The sequence below is a fragment of the Pinus tabuliformis genome, chromosome 9 (assembly GCF_031772625.1).
Source record: "Pinus tabuliformis cultivar Carrire ecotype Pingquan chromosome 9, CPIR1, whole genome shotgun sequence".
Classification (NCBI taxonomy): domain Eukaryota; kingdom Viridiplantae; phylum Streptophyta; class Pinopsida; order Pinales; family Pinaceae; genus Pinus; species Pinus tabuliformis.
The window spans coordinates 1,376,729,859-1,376,745,540 of NC_142307.1; positions in this window are offsets into that span (position 1 = coordinate 1,376,729,859).

Below are 15,682 nucleotides of genomic sequence, written 5' to 3' on the forward strand. Positions count from 1 at the left end.
GCGTAACAGAGTGCTACAAGTACATTGTCTTAATGCACCTTAACAACAAAGGTATTGAAGACAATGACCAACTGGCATACGAGGATAGTACTGTAGTTGAAACAGAGCGCAACAGGTGCGTAACAGAGTGCTACAAGTACATTGTCTTAATGCACCTTAACAGCAAAGGTATTGAAGACAATGACCAACTGGCATACGAGGATAGTACTGTTGTTTTTGTAATTTTCTCTTTCGGCCACCCTAACGAGGAAGCTATTTGCAATTACATTTGAGACCACATGAAACCATAGGATATGCGAGATTATAACAGTATTAGTAATATAGAATATGCCTGGTGGTTTTTCATCGTACTTACGTTTTCTGAAGTTTTTTTCCTTCTGTTTGTACGTTAATTATATTTGGGGTGAATTTACGTCTATGACCAATGGAGGTTTTCCAAAGTTTCTTTGTGTTTGAATGTTGGTTTCAAAAATTTATGTCTATGATTGTGCTTTTGGTTTATTTTATTTTTCAAAGCTTTTATATCATTAATATATTTTGGTTTATTTTATTTTTAAAATGATTTTATATAATTAATATATTGACTTATGACAGTTCTCGACATTACTAATTAACATTGAGTTCTCTTAATGCTAGCTCAACAAATATTGATATTACTTATATAAATGTTATTACCTAAATTGTTGTTTTGTATAATTATTTATTTATATTACATTATTGTTTGTTGGATTAATATTTATGCATTAATATGTGAATTATCATTGTAAAGAAATATGAAGTACTATAAGTATTATAAATAAAGAGAATGCAATTATATGTAATTATTTTTCCTTTTTATGTTTTTCTAGGAGGTGAGGAGGAGGACGAGAGGATGAGGTGGTAGAGGAGGAAATAGACAAAGGTTGAGGTCGAAGGAAAGGAGGTTGGGGAGGAGGGGGAGGAGGAGGAGGTAGAAGGGGCAGGGGAGGAGAAGGAAGTACAAGGAGGGTGTTGCGGGGAGTAGGCGTAGGGGTAAGAGATAGAGGATGAGGTGGAAGAGGCGGTGGAATAGGGGGAAGGGAAGGAGGGGGAGCCAATGGGAGAGGAGGGGGAAGAGGAGGATGAAGGGGCGGAATGGGATAATGCAGAGGCATTGGGGAAGAGGGATGAGGTGGGGGGAGAGGAGATGTGGAGGTGGGTGAGGGGGGACGAGGCATGTGAGGAGGGAGAGGGGGGTGTAGACGACGTGAAGGATGTCGAGACGGATGGTGTGGAGGTAGAGGGAGGTGGGACAGGGCGATGAGGAGTAGGGTGGGTTGTGGAGAAGAAGGGGGAGAAGGGGATGAAGGGGAGGAACTGGGGAGGAGGGGGAGGAGGAGGAGGGGGAGGCGTGGGGGGAGAGGTGGGGAAAGATGTAGAGGGGGCGGAGATGGAGGAGGTGGAGGAGTGGTGGGAGGGGCGGAGAAGGAGGGTCCTCGGGAGGAGGTCGAGGAGGCTGAGGCTGAGGGCAAGGGGTTGGTGAGGAGGAGGGGGAGGATGGGGTGGGGGAGGCATAGTAGGAGGGGGGTGGGACATTCAGAGGAGGATGAGGAGGAGGAGGATATGGGGGAGGTGTTGAGGAGGAGGAGGAGGTGGGGGAGGTAGGTGGAGACAGAAGAGGAGCAGGGAGAGGAGGAGGAGAGGGAAGAGGAAGAAGAAGGAGAGGGAGAAGAGGCAAAGGAGGGTGGGCGAGGGGGAGGTGCAAGAGGTGGAGGATGGGGAGGAGGGCGAGGTAGTGAAAGAGGAGGAGGGGTAGGTGGTGGGGGAGGAGGATGCGCAGGAGGTGGAGGATGGGGAGGACGGGGAGAAGGGGGAGGTAGCAACAGAGGAGGAGGGGGAGGTAGCAATATAGGAGGAGGGGGAGGTGGTGGGGGAGGAGGTGGAGGTGGAGGGTTAGGAGGAGGAGGGGATGCGGGAGGAGGGAGAGGAGGTAGTTGAGGTGGAGGAGAAAGAGGAGGGGAAATGGGTGGAAGAGGTTGTGGGGGAAGTGGTGGAGGAGGTGAAGGGAGGAGGAGGGAGAGGATGGGAAGGCAAACGAGCCGGGCAAGGAGGATGAGGGGAAGGTGATAAGGAGTGGGGGGAGAGACATAGGAGGAGGAGGTGGAGTTGGAGGAGGCGGTGAAGGTGGAGGGGTGTGTTTGAGAGGAGCGTGGGAGGCAGAGGTAGGGGAGGGGATAACGACGGGGGAAGGGGGAAGGAGGGGCAGGGAGAGGGGTATGGTGGTGCGTGCCGGGCACAGAGGACAAGGAGCGAGGAGAGGAGGAGGGGGAAGAGGCCAAAGACACATTGGGGGAAGAGGAAAAGGAAGGAGGGGGAAGGAGGAGGTGGGGGACGATGAGGAGGGGAAGGCAGCAAGAGAGGAGGGGAAGAGGTGGAGAAGGAGGAGGGGAGTACAAGGCAGTGGTGGAGTAGGTTGAAGGGGAAGAGGGGTAGGGAGATGGAGGTCAAGGAGGTTGGGGAGGAGGACAGGGAGGAAGGGGAGGCGAGGAGGGTGGGAAGGAGGTAGGGTAGATGGGAGGGTGGGAAGGTAGTGGAGGGAGGGGGAAGGAGGCATGGGAGGGTGTGAAGGAGGACGAGGCGAAGGAGGCCTTCTTCCCCCTCTTTGCTTCTCACTCTCTTTTTCCTTCCTATTGGTTTTTGAGAATTCCTTCATTCTAGTTCTTTGGAAATCTCCCCTCCACTCGACAATCTCATCTCCATTGCTTTTTATTATCCTACAGGCCCCCCACCGATATCATTGAAACATCCTCCCTTGACCACAACCTCCCCCCTCCCCATAGGAGGTCACTCATTCCCTAGAGCTCAACCCTTGATCTACTAGTAGAAATTGAAAGAACCCCTCTACGAAAGAAAAGAAGGGCCAATTGTCCTTCCTTTTAGGTGACAGGATTGAGACGGATGATGTTTTTCAAATATATGAGTTTGCATGGCTGGGTTGCTCATTTTCTTTTCCAGTAAGTCTGAAGAGGTTCATTGGGATATAAATAAAGTTTGGAGTATTGACTCTTCCCCTTAATGTATTATGATAGATGTAAAATTATCCTTAATATAGTTTAAAGAATTACAATTATTATTCTAAAAGCATGGATATAAAATAATTATTATTATTAAAATAATATCTCCTTGGCTAAGATCTCATCTTCCAAGGGTGTAAGGAAATAGAAAGCAGGTAAGGAAATAGAAAGAAGGTTAATGACCCAAGACCATGAGGCATATGTCACCTTGTAGACCACTAACGGGTCACTCTAGGAGTAGTTTTCTTTGAACAATAGTAATGAGTTAGACTACATTTATGGCTAACAACAAAAAATGATTATTGTCACTAATAATGATAGTTTTTTTTATTATTATACAAATTTATATCTTTATTGATTACTAGTTATTTTTATATTACATTGGATATAATTACTAGTCGCTTCAATATAATTATTATTTTTATGCATAGTCTAATTTATAGTGGAAATGGATTTTTTCACGATAATTTTTTTGGTTAATTTTAATTTTAACCAAATTCCAGTAGAGGCTTTTAAAAACTTGAGTTTAAGTTGCTTAATTTCTAGAATTTGAGTGCCCCAAGGTTTTCGAGAGGGTTGAATTCATTTATGCATTCAAGAACATATTTTAGAAAACAAAAAATCTGTCTTTCTTGAAATTGTATTGTCATATTTCAAAAATGTATTTTACACAACAAAAAACCAGTCTTTCTTGAAATTGTATCATCAGATTTTAAAAATTTATCACAGTCTTTCTCCAAATTTTATTGCCAGATTCTGATGAAAAAAATATTTCGTTTATAAATTAGACTACACCTTATTTATATATTTAAATACTCTTTTAATTTATAGATTTTATTATATTTCTTCAAAATATTTCTATTCAATATTCTTACATTTCTCAATGATTTTTATCACTAGCTTTATATGGATAACTAGTAATGTTAATGATATGTTAGGTTAGCACATTAAATACTTACCTCATTTTTATGACTAGCTTTATATGGGTAACTACTTCAAATGTTAATGATATTTTCGGTTAGCACATTAAATACTTACCTCAATATTTTCAACAAAATATTTGGTATTATATTTCCTAAAAATATTATGAAGGATTGAAAAAATGAGTTGACTTTGGCTTGTAGTTAAAACAATTATTGACTAATATAAGGTTGAACGTTTCTACCTAGCAAGTGATAATGATGCACACATTCATCCCAAAAAATAGTAGAATGGTCATCCCAACAAATAGCAGTTTGCGATCTTCGTCTGCCTCACTCCAATTAAAAATTAACACATAGATTTGAAATTACATCAACGAATCAATTAGTAGTCATGTGGAATTGGGAAGATGCATTAACCTCCAGTAATTGGGTTTATCACATAATCTCATCCCTAGTTGACTACTACTCTTAGACATTATTTATGAGATTTAAAGACATAAACATCTAGATCTCTTTATAAATAGCTTCAACAGTTTTGTCCCTTCAACCTTCAACCAACTACCAAAGTTGCAACCTCATGGGAGAAATTCTTTGGATATTTTTGCATCAAGTAATGATTCTACTTCCTACTATCACTTCAATAAATTAATATATTCTAACGAAATATGTAGCACAATATGTTTACTCCAATTTTAGAGAGGGGCGCTATAGAAGAACCCTTGCCATTTTTACAATAGTAGGGGTATCAATATATGTCTCCATTACCTCATCATCATCCTAAGAATAACACAGTGTCTATTATATCTTTCTTGGTTTATTCGTTTTTGAATGAGGTAATTTGTCTTTTTGGCTATTTTTGTGAGTTGATATCTTCCACTACTCTAATTCTCTTTTTAAGTAAGATAAAAAAACCTTCCGCAATTGAAAGTTGAGACATAGATTTAAAAAATTAATGCCAAGAAAATAATATAAAACAAATCCTGAACACAACTACTTTAGTGAATATGTTAGGTCTTTCTAGATAAACTAAAAGTGCAATTGGAAGTTGACCATCCTACTTCCCAGGATAATTCAGATTTCTACTCAGAAACATGACAAAGCTAATGATAATCACAATGCGTACCTTGTGAAAGACATCAGTTTTGGTACTTTTGTAGAATCCAATCAAAATTGCAATACATATAGTTAAATTTAGGAAAACATATCTATAATTTGTTATTGTGAGTGCATCGAGGCATAAAATGGAAAAAAAATCATATTGTTTTATAAATATGAGATACATACAATTATGGTTGTGAAAGCATAATCATAACAGCTTAAATGGGCTTCACACAACAATATTACGGCCTCAAGTGATCTACAAAATATAGTCCATTATCATATCATCTAATGGGAGAATTATGAGTACTCATCAATATCATTACCATAGATTGGCTCCCTTAAAATGGTCTTTTAGTCAATGTCAATTGTCAAGATATCATCTACATAATACTCAACATGATTCACCTTTACCTTCGCTATGTTAAGCCACTTTAAGTATATATAAGTTATATTTAATGTGATAAATATTAAAATTTATGTGTGTTATGAGTTCTTAAGAGTTATAATCTCTTTATCTTACACTATACTAGGGTGCATAGTTTTTAGATTTCATTGTGTTAAAGATCATAGTGCAGTATGGTTTACCTAATTTTAGAGTTAGTATGTTAAGGATTACAAAGTCATAAATGTCATTTTTTGTTAATGGTAAGAGTGGTTAGAGGCTGCATTGTGGAATAGTTTGTAATTCTCTAAGCGTACCAGTGATCACAATAAATTAGGGTTTATATGGGTTGTGGGACACCTTCATGATGACTTTTGGTTAAGGAGACATATTGTATTAGATATTATAGTCATCATAGTGGTCAAAGGTTACATTAAAGAAGGAAATAATTATTGGGAGTTAATATATGGTGCAATGAATAGGAATATCTAACAATAAAATTATTATAATTAGTGAATTCAAAGATAGATATATTAATATATGTATTTTAAAATCAAAATATTATTGGAAAACTGAGTGGGTGTTTCCATATGATTTCGCTCATTTTTGTAATACCACAACTACTGGATTATAGCTAAACAAGCCCTCAAAGATTTAGTAACTAAGGGTTTCCAAAGGGTTAGGTAAATAATTTATTTATATAATGTATCATTCAAACTTTTATAATCTAATATTTAGAAAAATATGAATTAATCAATTATTTTATTAATTAAAAAAAATTATTAATGCATATGACTTTTTTGTATTTATTAGAGAATAATATTATTAATCCATATAAATTGTAATAGAGAATTTTTCTATTAAAAAACCTATCTTTAGATGTTATTTTGATAATTTTACTGTATAGCAAAAAAACACTAATTATAATTACACTTGTTGCTTATTGATTTTCATTATTAGAGAGGTCATTGACATGTTGTGTAGATAAAGGACATCCATGGTTTGGGTCGTTTATATAGAGATTCAGATTTTAATATCACACCTCAACTTTGTGCATTTTTGTGTACTTTCATGAAAGTAATTCATGTTTTTTTTTTAAACTGTGTACTTTCATGAAGCCAATTTACCTTTTTTTTTTTAAATTTTACCATTACAAGCAATCAACTTTTTTTTTTTTTTTTTTAATTTCACCAATATATTTCTATTGTTTTAATTTTTTTGCCAGAATCATTTTTGTTTTTTTAAACTTAACTATTGGAGCAGAGAAATGCAATTGCGATTTTGCTTTCTAAATTTCATTGTTGACTTTTTGCCTTTCAAAAATTTAATAAATATTTCTTAAATTCAAGAGTTGGATTTAGTTTAGAGCTAATAGAAATCCAAGAATGTGAATTTTTGTTTTCTAAATATAGTTGTTTTCTTTTTGCTTTTCTGAACTTTCAAAAATATAATTAATATTTCTTAAATTTAATCATTAGATGTGTTTAATACTTGTGTTTAAGAGTTGACCGTTGTTATTTTTTTCCTTTTCTAAACTTTCAAGAATGTGATGCAATGTTGAAGAGTAAGAAGACAATTTTCAAATTGGAATGTTCACAACTAATTTTAGAAAACCTATATGATAAGTTTCTCATACCACAGTTCCAAAAATAATCCCAACAAAAACATTATGTAAACATCACATGAGAGTCTATAAATATTGAATGGCTACCTAAAACCTTCTTTGAAAGCTTGTGGATGCAGTCTCACTCTTAGAAAAAACAAGAAGATTTTTAAATTTGAAATATCCGCAATTTTTAAAACAAACGTGGTGGTTGTCTCATCAGGAACACTTGTCGGTTAAGAACTCATTGAAAAAGCTTGTTAGTTAAGAAAAACCAGTCACATACCAGAATTTGATATGAACCTGAGGTGCCTTCCGAGTATTGTAACAGCGAGTTAAAACATTTATATCACACGTTCTCGGAATATTCTTTCTCGAGTAAAAATCCATGTCGGAATCATGGTAGAAACTTGTGAGTTATTTAACTGTGGAAACGAATTTAAACGCAGAAGCGTAAGTAGTGGGTATTTGTGTACGCGATGCGTAAGTAGTGGGTATTTGTGTGACAGGTAATGCGAGTAAGTAGTGGGTATTTGTGCATGCGATGCGTAAGTTGTGGGTATTTGTGTGACAGGTAATGCGAGTAGTGGGCGCTTGGAGTTCATCGAACGTTCAAACGAATTCATGCCAAGTAGTTCATCTAACATTGAAACGAATTTTTCCAAGTAGTGGGCGCTTGTAATTTGTTATAATCTCTGACAAGAAAGCGGCATATTCCATTCCAACAATGCTCGATGCGTTCGTGATAGGTCAAATTTATATTCTCTCACAAAAGCACATATTACACTGTGGGCGCGTGTCATAACAAAAGCATGATGCTCAACTAGGGCGGGGAATATAGCCGTTCAAGGAAGTGTAGAAATCGCTATATAAATCGCATAAATTCTTGTCTATGGTCTGATTGACAAGTGTGTGTGCTTGGTTTGAGTCTGACTCAATGAGTAAGTATGTGGTTTCAGTATCTCTAGCTTTGTGTGTGACACAGTCATGTCATGTTTGTGTCGATAGAAGAGAGGCTTTACAATTTTTGAGTTTATAGAGATAAATGATCATTGAATTTTATTTATATGGTATGATTTTAGGTTCTGCCATGGTATCTAATTTCATATATATATATATATATATTATTTTTTTCTCTCAATTTAATTGTAAATGTTGCAGGTTTAACTATTTATTCGTTTTTTGGTAACGTGTTCATGTTATCTTATGTTGCAGGAGGCTCCTAATGTTGATTTCTTAAATGAGCTCAATGGAGAAAAGAAAAAAGACAAGACTTCAATATGATGCAAACCCTTGGACATCCTTCAAAAGAGAAATTTGAGCTAGAAGTATGTAATACCTTCCATTCGCATTCAAAGTTTTCTGACAATGACTCCATGAATTTGCCATGAGTCTGTAATGTGGACTAAATAATAATTTTCAAAAACATTTTTAATAATTGAAATACTTTGCCATATTTCTCATAAACTTTGTTAAACACACATGGACAGCAAGAGAGAATATGAAAGATAAAACATGTAGTTCAATTTTTATTAACAAATGATTTACATTTATAGTACAATATCTGACCGTTGGGTTTCACATCCCAAGGTCTCTTGGACTCCTTTTGTCCATTCGACTTCCACACTAACCCATTTAGGATTAGGTGTCCAACATTCCCCCCCTTAATCCGAAGGGTTATGTATGAGTCCAAGAAGAGAGCTGTAATACAAAATGTGCAAATATGCATGGAAGCACTAGGTTGAATGTGCTCTATGAAATGTTGGTATAAAGGCGGTGGTTTAAGGATGACCAACAACACTGGAACGCTTAGTGCAGTTCCCAGAACTCTTCCAAAGTGACAAGAAGCTGAAGTCTTCTGCTAGAGGAAGTGCTCCTATTTTTTTGAAGAGGGAAACCTTCAACCAATAAAGGGAGGTCTCACCCCACATAAAAGGTAAAACTTCAACCTGAAAAGGGAAGTCTCAACCTGTGATGGTTTAAGGGTGACCAACAACTCTGGAATGCTTAATGCAATTCCTGGAACTCTTCCAAAATTGGCAAGAAGTTGGAGTCTTCTGCTAGAGGAAGTGTTCTCAATTGTGTTCCTGGAATGCTTCCGAAACTGTCAAGAAGTTGAAGTCTTCTGCTAGAGGAAGTGTCCCATATTGCCAATTGAAGGCATGTTCACAGGCATCTTTGTCTCTGGCTACAACTCTAAAACTGGTGTGGCAGGTTGTGGCTCAGGCTCGCTTGATGTGACTTTGAAGCTTGTAGATGACCATCATTTCCCCCCCTGTCAGATACAAGGTGAGATGATGGAGGAAACTCAACTGCAAGACTGTTCAATATTCTGGAACAAGTTTTGACATGTGTTTGGAATATCTTCTTGGCTGTTGATGCCCATTGCTAAGAAGCGATCCATCCAAGATGAATCTTTGTTCTTGCAGGACGTTTGTTTCTGAAGCATATGTGTGAAGAATGACTGGTTTTATGGTAGTGCTTACATGGATGAAGATCAAAACAATGATATTTCAGATGGCCAACTCAGTCACAGTGTTGGCATTTCACGATCTGTTGTTGTTGTTGTTGTTGCTGTGGAAGAGGGGCAGAATCTGGAACAACTAAAGCTGAACTGTCATGAGTAGCAGGTGAACTGTCATGAATGAATCCAGCACTCTGAAATTGAATGGGCTTAGTGTAGTCTGGAATATGAAAGGACAAGTCCTTGTCATATCCAAGACCAGTTCTGTGCTTGTTGTGGACAAGCTGTTCCCAAGGTCTGATGATGGGATTGGGAAGTGCAGACTGAGTTTCTGCATCTGCATGTACAATTGTTGCTTTATTGGGTACTAGATCTGAATGAACTTGAACAATATTGACTTGCTGTTTATGGGAGTCTGCTTCATTGTTCTGAACAGAAACAAGTTCAGAATGACTCCTTCATTTTAATTCTTCTTGTTGTAGCTGTGTTTCAAGCTGCAAAAAATCAATTTTCTCTTGTGCATATTGTAGACATGTCTGAATTTCTGAGAGAGAGCCTTTGATGATTTGGAATGTTTCATGATTAGAGGAATATATCAGAGTTTTTAAGAACTCTAATATTTCAGTAATTCGAGGCATATTCTTCATTGTCAAAATTACACCCCTTTAAAACACTCATTACAACTATGACCCAATGAGTAAAAGTAACACCCACTCACAGTACAAAGACACAGAAAAATCCTTTGTAAATGTGCAGCAAACGAATCAAGGAACAAAAACTATAATGAGTTTTAAATACAGTTCCACAACTGGGGCAGCAGCAACTGCAAACTTGCTTGGATCCTTCAAATACTCCTTCAGAAATGATGGCTATCAGAACACCATGTCATGGGCATTTAATATCAACACATACCCATCGCAAGTCATAAAGCTACACTAACTATATTCCACCCTTAAATATATCTACCGTGGGAGATCCATTATATAAAAATGCTGGAGTCTCTTCTGCTATAGAAAACAAGGGTTCCCATATACAGGAAGATGGTTGTAGCAGCATGGTAGAAGGTCAAGTGAGGTTACCTTCTGTAGAACGTGCTTGTGATGTTGCAGGTGTTGGTGAAGTGGTAGAAACATTGGCAACTGAGAAGAGAAGCCAGCTGCCTCAAGCTAGATCTTCAGAGAGTCTTCTTGCCCAATTAAGAGATGTACAAAAGAGGCTCCTTGAGTTTATTAGAAAGAGGGTATCACTTCTAGAAAAAGCACTGAATGCTGAATACCATAAGGAGTCAATAATTGCAGAGCAGAAGGAATTTGAGTCTATCAATGAAGAACCTGAGCAAGAGGCTAGAGATGCACATGTACCAAGCCCTGTAAATCAACCACTGGCAGAAATTGGTAGCACTGCTTTTTCTGCGCTATCAGCTCTAGGTTGATATTTATGCGTTTCTGCTGAAAGTTGACCCAAAGTTTTGATTCCAGATCCAGAAGAGGTGTCAACACATGCTTTTGATAATGATTCAAATCGCCTGGAATTAGCTAGACTTTACAACGAGATGTGTAAGGTGATTAATGAAAATGAGCAAGAATCATTTCAAACATATACAGGAAATAAGTCAGTTGGGCTTCGTTTGAGGAGAAATCTTCGCCCCCTTGACAGCTTGTGCGAAGGAGTTTGGAAAATTCTCAAAGTCCAGTATAATTCCACAAAGTTCCGAATCCAACAGTTCTAAAAAACGAACAATAATACCCTAATCAACAATCCGTGTTTATCCTATAACTGCTTCAAAGACTTTCAAGAACCTTTCCGAAATCTGTCCTGAGAGAATGCTTCTGCCTGCGATTTGCTTTAGATACTCATCCCAATTTTTTTTTTTTTTTTTACCTCAGTCCAGTGAAAATCCCAATCTGTACAGGCCTAAACCAATCTTCCAAATTTCACTACAGGAGCTTCTCACAGATTTCGAGACTTAGGAACCCTTCTGCACTTATCTCAGTGTGTAATGGGTGACTGCGGGTGTGATACAAGTTGTGGCCGGACTTCCAAAAAGCCTCAGGAAATGATGCCAGCCTCAGAGTTACCTCGGCCTACAACATATCAATTTATCACTTGGAGAATCTGTGTATATTCAGCTTGAGGACTCCGATCATTAGCACACATAGGCAGCATCAGTTTAATACAACACCAACAACAGCAGAAGGAAGAAGAAAGGAAGTATAATCCAGTTTATTATGGCTCCCCTCGTACCGAGATCAGGCGATGCAGTCTTTGCAAATGTCGAACGCGCGAATGCGGAGCTCTTCACTCTCACCTATGGAGCCATTGTGCACCAGCAAGTATGTGGCCATTGTGGAGCCATTGTGAGCCTTGGGAACATAACGCTAAGAAGTATGTCTATATCTATGTATATATGGAAAACGGTGTTAGAAATATAACGCTACGAAATCCAGAAGTCATATATACAAATATTCAGCGGATCCATGGCTTCAGACAGTGATCATAAGAAGCAACAGCTCAGACTGTTTGGAGTAGATCTCACCCAACACTACGCGAATTTCAGCCGCAACGACCGTAACGTGGTGTCGCAGTTAGTGGCTTCTGCTTCCAAGAACACAAGGACTGCTCAGGGCCCTAAAGGCCGTGTCTTTCGTTGTCGCTATTGCTCAAAAGTGTTCCACAGTTCTAAGGCACTGGGAGGACATCAGAATGCCCATATCAATGACCGAACTGCAAGCAAATCGAATCGAGTTCTCAATAACCCACCAACTGACGGCTTTCAATATCCTCCTGTCATAGGGCAGCAGCCTAGTAATTCTTTATTTGCTTCCAGTGGCACAGTTTCTCACAATTTTGAGTTGCAGAGAGGTTACCTATCAAATTATAATCAGCGTCACTTTGAGCAGTCACCTATCAAGTTGGCGTCCAACATTTTGTCGGCCAGAAATGACATCGAATTGGTATCGACCTCTTTATCTGCTGTGAAAGGGGCCAGAAATGAAGACTCTCAGAAGCACAATACAAGAAGGGCCAGAAATGACATCGAAATGGTTTCGACCTCTTTATCTTCTGTGAAAAGGGCCAGAAACCAAGAGTCTCAGTAGCATAATAATTAAGTCACAGTCTTCAAACAAAAACCTCATACATCACCATGCAAGAGTTTCAACTCATTCTTTCAACACGTTCTCAACAATGACCAACGCGAAGATAACAACCAGAATGTTCCATATGCTTTGTTGTACAATGAGGAACTTCTTGATTCTTTCCGAGGAAATCAATAACAAATGAATAATTCTCGCTTAAACGTACAACAGAATTACAAGTAGCATTTGAACAGGCATGATAGAACCATGTACATACCCATCATCCTCATCTTCAGAGGAATCAACACCATAAACAACCCCATTAGCACCAGTTGCTTCGATATCATTAGTTTCCCTCACAAACTGACCTCTAATCCGAGCATGGATCGTTTCCTTTTTCGTTGTTTGAATTTATTTACAAATTACATGGGACAAAGACCAGCGCTTATTCATGGCGAAAGAGAATCGACAACTCTGAGGAAATGTCAGGATTGACAGAGTTGGTAGGGAATTGCAGGGTAGAAAACCTAATGCATAACTAGCAAATATTAACAATAGATATCAAAAGATAAGCATTCGATTCCTTTCTACCTAACACAATTGGTGCATTAGAATGTCATGTCAGGGCATAATATCTCAGGGAAAAATCATTGCATACGAGGCTAAGGAATGATAGTTCTGACAAGCAGGAAGCCGGAGGAAGGAAAAGTGCTCAGGAGCATCAGGTATGGATAGAGCGTTACAGGTAATGAAGACCAGGCCAGCGCTATTCAGGGCGACTCAGACCAGCTGCGCAGGAAATAATAACATGGCATTTTTTATTTTATTTTTTTTTCTACCTAAGGCATAAAATGTGAGGAAGAAAACTACACAGGCCACAGATCATAGCTCCGATACCATGTTAAACACACATGGACAGCAAGAGAGAATATGAAAGATAAAACATGCAGTTCAACTTTTATTAACAAATGATTTACATTTATAGTACAATATCTAACCGTTGGGTTTCACATCCCAAGGTCTCTTGGACTCCTTTTGTCCATTCGACTTCCACACTAACCCATTTAGGATTAGGTGTCCAACAAACTTGACTAGTATATCATATTTTCCATAAAATTGACCAATGTTTCCTTGTTTAATTAGTTTACATAATATAATGATAATTAAGATTATTTGAGTCCTTACATTTAATAATATCCAAAGTTCTATTAAATTTATATTAAAAAAAGAAGAAATTATCATATTTTAATATAGATATTCCCCCCTTATTATGACTAACGTGAGGGGATCTAATATATAACTAATATTATTTTAATCCTTACCTTTGATAATATCCATAGATCTTTTAAATTTATTTTTATTTGTTACACAAAGCATTAATAATAAGATAACAATATTATAATAATAATATAATATTAATTATTATTTCTAGAAATCTGAAAAAAAGAAAAAGAAAAAAAATAAATAAATAAATTAAACTCAAATTTGGTTAACTTTTCACTTAAATAACATATGACAAGTAATAAAATAATAATTTATTGTTATTATATAATTAAAAATTGAATAGTCAAATCTAGCCATTCTTGGTCAATTTTAGAAGTTTATCTAGTCTGACCCAATATAACCATTTTTTTCAATATAGTCATGTTTTAGTCAAACATAGTCGTTGGGCGATCTGCTCTCCCTATTTAAATATGCAACCATGATCTGGTTCTTCAACTTGTCCGAACGATGAATCACACTTGTTAGTTCAAAATGCTTGGAAAAATATTCTATTATGTGATTTACGTCGAAAGACTTTTCTCATAAACATATTATAAAATACATAGGCTTTAAGGTTTAGGGTTTATAATACTTTAGAAAGTGTTTTTAATAAACACTTAAATGAAAGTTACAAAACGCTTTTTAAAATGTTATAAAATGATTAGTATTTAGGGTTTGGGTTTTGGAGTTTAGGGTTTAGTGTTCATGTTTTAGGATTGAGGGTTTATAAGGATTTATTAATTTTTTTTAATAAACACTTCAATAAAAGTTAAAAAGCTCTTTTTAAAATGTGATAAAATGCTTAAGGTTTAGTCTTTGGGGTTTAGGGTTTATAAGGGTTCAATAAACGATTTTAATAAACACTTAAATAAAAGTTACAAAACACCCTTTAAAATGTTATAAAATGCTTAGAGTTTAGGATTTAAGGTTTCGGGTTTAGGGTTTCAATTTTAGGTTTAGAGTTTAGGGTTTAGGGTTTATAACGCTTTACTGAATTATTTTAATAAACACTATAATAAAATTTACAAAATAATTTTTAGAATTTTATAAAATGATTAGCGTTTAGGGTTTAGTGTTTAGGGTTTGGGGTTTAGGGTTTATGGTGGTTTAGCTTTTAGGGTTTATGGTTTATAAGACTTTAGTAAACTGTTTTAATCGAGGCTAAATAAAAGTTACAAAATTCTTTTTAAAATGGTAGAAAATGATTACGGTTTAGTGTTTACAGTTTGGCCTTTGGAATTTAGGGTTTAGGGTTTATAATACCTTCGTAAATTATTTTAATAAATAGTTAAATAAAAGTTCCAAAATGCTTTTTAAAGTGTTATAGAATGGTTATGGTTTAGGGTTTTGAGTTTTGATTTTGGGTTTTATGTTTAGGGTTTAGGGTTTAGGTTTTAGCGTTTATAACAATTTAGTAAATGATTTTAATAAACACTTAAATAAAAGTTACAAAACAGTTTTTAAAATGTTATAAAATGCTTAGGATTTAGGGTTTAGGCTTTAAGGTTTAGGCTTTAAGGTCTAGGATTTAAGGTTTGGGGTTTCAGGTTTCAGGTTTAGAGTTTAGGGTTTAGGGTTATAACACTTGAGTAAATGCTTTTAATAAACACTTATATAAAATTTACAAAACGCTTTTTAAAATGTTATAAAATGCTTAGGATTTATGGTTTATGGTTTAGGGTTTAGGGTTTAGGGTGAGGGTTTAGTGTTTGAAGTTTAGGGTTTAGGGTTTTGTGTTTTAGGGTTTAGGGTTTAAAGTTTAGGTTTTAAGGTTTATAACACTTTTTTAAATGGTTTTAATAAACACTTAAATAAAAGTTACAAACCACTTTTCAAA